At 40.2% G+C, this 4,508-nt stretch overlaps 1 pseudogene; it reads left to right on the forward strand.

The window, feature by feature from the left end:
- Positions 1–1,309: 1,309 nt before the first annotated feature.
- Positions 1,310–4,185, forward strand: LOC110771938 (anthocyanidin 5,3-O-glucosyltransferase pseudogene; annotated as a pseudogene).
- The last annotated feature ends 323 nt before the right edge of the window (positions 4,186–4,508 follow it).

Consider the following 4,508-nt stretch of genomic DNA (forward strand, 5'->3'; position numbering starts at 1 on the left):
ATTGGATGACTTTTAGATACCCCGCACAGACTACCCCTCACAACTTACCCCGCATTATAGCCTCTCTCGTGATATAATTACAAAAGGGTTACAAGCTTATTCGCAGTCTGAGCCAGGCGGAAGCAAGTCGTACCTGTAAGAAGGCAGCCAAGAGTTACTTTTGGGCTCTTTTTTGTTCATCATTCAATTTAGCCCTTTTCTGGACTGAAAATGTCATGGCCCAACTTCTTTTGTTTTTTTGGAGTACAAGCGATAGTCTAAAGCTATAGGAAGGTGGATTCCCACCACAGTGGTGGTGGATTCCCCCAACCCCATGGCACCCACCATCAAACCCCATTGATGTTTTCTTTCCTCCAATGTAACAAAAAAGCTATAGGGGAGGGAGATTTCTCTCTCACACACAACACTATGATTTCGTGAGGATTCAAACTTGAGACCTCTAATCTGCAAGTCAAGGCCATTTTCCACTGAGGTAGACCCTGTTGGCTTGGCCCAACCATTTTAGTTTTTTCTTTGTTGGATAAGTCCCAACAATTTTTAGTACAAATTTGGAATTGAAGTTTATATATATATATATATATATATATATATATATATATATATATATATATATATATATATTTGTACAAGCAATTGGGGAGGGGTTTTACACAAAAAAATATTCATTGGATGCCAGGAGGTTTCGAACCTCTGCACAAAGCTATACCCCCACTGACTTCTATCAATTTTTTTTAGCAACAAAAGATGTAGATTTGAACTCTTCTAACACACGGAAAGAAAATACTATTAAGAGATTGGTTTGGGATTGAGGTTTGATGATTTTTATTCTTTGTCTTAGGGCTCGTTTGTGAGTAATTTTAAAAAGACTAGAATCATTTATGAGGAAAAGCATCTCACACATGCTTATAAAGAGACTCCTTGTATGAGGACAAGATTCTGCACATCATACATAACTTTCACAGCAATTGAAGAAGGTAGATTACATAACCAAATACAAGGATTTAAATGATGTCTAGCATTTCCTAAAGTATCTACTGACATTAGCTCCCGGTAAATATGCTAAAGAGAATGATGTATGGGGTCTTGGACAATTAATTGTCACATGGTTATTTTCTGAGTGATGAGGCAGAAGGCAAAACCAACAAAGCAAATAAATTAAAGGCAAGAGCTTCTGGTCACAAGAAGATAATTGTTTTAGGAAATAATGGTCTTTATGCTTACTGGTCTTCTTTAGGCGCACAACATTTACATACACCTTTTTTTTTTGTGTAGGAAGAATTGGGAAGAAACCATCTCTCTCTCTCTTCAACAGAAAAATGAAAGTTTAAGAAAGCATAGCTTGACTTCTGATCACAAGAAAACGATTATCCTAGGAAATAATCATCTTATATTTAGTAAGACTTGGCCTTATAGAATAAACCAACCCCCCCTCTCTCTCTCATCGACCAAAAAAAATGAAAGAAAGCATAGTTTTGTACCCAGCCCCTGGTTCTCACCAAATCATCTCCATGGTAGAATTAGCAAAGCTAATCTCCCAACACCAACCCAACTTGCCCATAACAATTCTACTCACAACTTCCACACCTTTTGAAACCTCCGCCACATCCTCCTCTTACATCAACCTCATCTCATCTGATCAAAACCAAACCAACCCCAATCTCCCAATCTCCTTCTTCACCCTCCCCTCCCTCCATCTTCACCAATCCCACATCGAAAACCCTGTAGAATCCGCAATCGAAATCATGCGTCTCAGCATCCCCAATGTCCTCCAAGCCCTCGAAACCATTTCACAAAGTTCCAAAGTCTTAGCCTTTATCACCTCCTCTGTCCACCTCCCATATGACCCTCAAATCCCAACCTACTTCTACTTCACCTCCTGCGCCTCTGCTCTTGCTGTCCTTCTCTACCTACCCACCATCCATAGCCAAACATCAAAGAGCTTCAAAGACCTAAACGACGCCGTCCTCCACTTCCCCTGATTGCCACCTCTCCGAGCCTCCCAAATGCCCCTGCCTCTTCTCGACGGCGGCGGCCTTGCGTACGAGTACTTTGTCAACTTCGCTGCTCGTCTTCCAAAATCACAGGGAATTATAACAAACACCTTCCAAGCACTCGAGCCATCTGCAATCAAAGCCATAAGCGATGGTTCTTGCGTTCCAAATCATCAAACTCCGCCAATATTCCACATTGGGCCGTTGAATTTCGATGCTAAAAATCGGGCTTCAAGTGCCTGCGAAGACAGGTCAACTTCAACCAAGTGTTTGATGTGGTTGGATGAGCAGCCGAGCCAGAGCGTCGTCTTCTTGTGCTTCGGGAGCAGAGGTGCGTTCTCCGAAGCACAATTAAGCGAGATTGCCATGGGTTTGGAGAGAAGCAAACAGAGATTCTTGTGGGTCGTGAGAAGCCCTCCGGGTTCGAGCTCAGTAGAGCCGGATCTGGAGATTCTGCTACCAAAAGATTTCTTGGAGAGGACCAAAAACAGAGGCCTAGTAGTGAAGTCGTGGGGTCCACAGGCTGCTATTTTGCGCCATGCATGTGTAGGTGGGTTTGTGACTCATTGTGGGTGGAATTCAGTGGTTGAAGCAGTGACCTACGGGGTGCCAATGGCGGCGTGGCCTTTGTATGCAGAGCAGGTGGTGAATGGTGTTGTTTTGGTGGAGGAGATGAAGCTAGGGATACCAGTTGAGTCAAAAGAAGGGTTTGTGAGTGCAGAGGAAGTGGAGAAGAAGGTGTCGCTGTTGATGGATGAGAAAAGTCTGAGAGAACGAAGTCAAGCTATGAAAGCAATGGCTTTGGCTGCTTGGAACAATGGTGGGTCCTCGTTCACTAGTTTTTCTAAGATGATAACTTCTTGGAAGCAGTAGTAGTGCCACGTTCTATTTGATTGATTGACTATAGCACTTGTGCAATTTTCTGGTTTTATTTTATGTTACTCAAACTTAGGGCTGTCAATGGGTCGTGTCGTGTCGGGTTCGTGTCGTGTCAAACTTTTAAACGTGTCAAGAAACCCCAACCCAAACACGACCCATTTATTAATCGTGTCAGGAAATGCAAACCCAAACCCAACCTGTTTATAAACGGGTTGACACGACACGACCTGTTTATGACCTGTTTACTAAACAGGTTGGGTTAGGTCATAAACAAGTAACCTACCTGTTTAATAACCTGTTTATTAACTTGCTTGGGTTAGGTCATAAACAGGTAACCTACCTGTTTAATGACCTGTTTAAAAACCTGGTTGCTTCAAATTTAAATTCTAACAACCATCTCAAATATTCTGCCAAATCAAACATTCCAAAATGACAATAAAATTAAAAACTTCAAAGTCAGTCTAAAATCCAAATCAAACATAAACAAAAAAATCTTTGATTATATTACAACATAAAATACAACATCACATTCCCAACTCAAATATTCAGCCACCATTGTAATACGCAGACGGATAAGCATTCGGGAGATAGCATAGAGATGGATCCATGAAATCAGGTCACGGAGCGCTCTGATTGGATCTGACCATTTGCAGCATTTCCAGAATCAATAGACCCATATTGATTAACAGAAGGCTGCATTGAAAAAGCAACTAACCTTAGAACCACATATCAGATTAAATAATTGAATGTTTCAGTATGCTTTTCAAGTTCCACTTAAATTCAGCAAATAACCATATTTTCTTTGATTCCCAGAAAATTAGCAGTTTGAAATGTATGGTACCTTCTTAGTTGGCTCAGGAATTTCCAGGATCTTGGTTTGAGAATCTAATGACAACTTCTGTAGCAAATCTGCTGCTTCTAAAGAAAGCAAACGGTGAAGGAAATACATACTTTTGTAATAGACATATACAATCAACAAACAAAAACAACACGTGAATCCTTGTTTTAATTAATAACAACAGAATAAAAAGCCTTGATGATAGAACCCCCAATCGATTGATAAGCTAATAATAAATCGAAAAGTTTAAAGCCCAGAAAACTTCGGAACAAGAAAATAAAGAAATCTAAATGAACAGGAATTGAAAGACAAAGATCTTCCAAACATAGGGAAACGAAAGAAAAAGATAGGAAAAAAATACCCATAATTATTTCCCGAGAGGAAAGCAGTCTCAGGCTTAGCTCTTCTTCTCTGGGAGGCAGAGACGGAGACTGAGAGATGCAGAGGATGGGAGGCAGAGACGGAGACTGAGAGATGGGAGGCAGAGACGGAGAGAGAGAGAAAGGAGCTGACGGCTGTTAGGGTTAGGTTTTGGAATGTGAGAGAGAGAATGTTTACATTATATATTGTGCTGTAGGTTATTAGGGTTCAAAGTAAATGGGTTTTGTAATATACAGATTACCTTATTTTCATCTCCAACATTTAAGTAAATGTCTTTGTCATTTTACTTTCATTTATTTTTATATTACTCCATTTACTTAAGTTTACAATGTAAATAAGGAAGTACCCCCCATTTGGATTCAAATAAAAATACTAGAAAATCAAATTCCCACCAAATCAAAATATGAAAAATCGGTTTT

This window comes from Prunus avium, chromosome 6 (genome assembly GCF_965620075.1).
Source record: "Prunus avium chromosome 6, drPruAviu1.hap1.1, whole genome shotgun sequence".
Classification (NCBI taxonomy): domain Eukaryota; kingdom Viridiplantae; phylum Streptophyta; class Magnoliopsida; order Rosales; family Rosaceae; genus Prunus; species Prunus avium.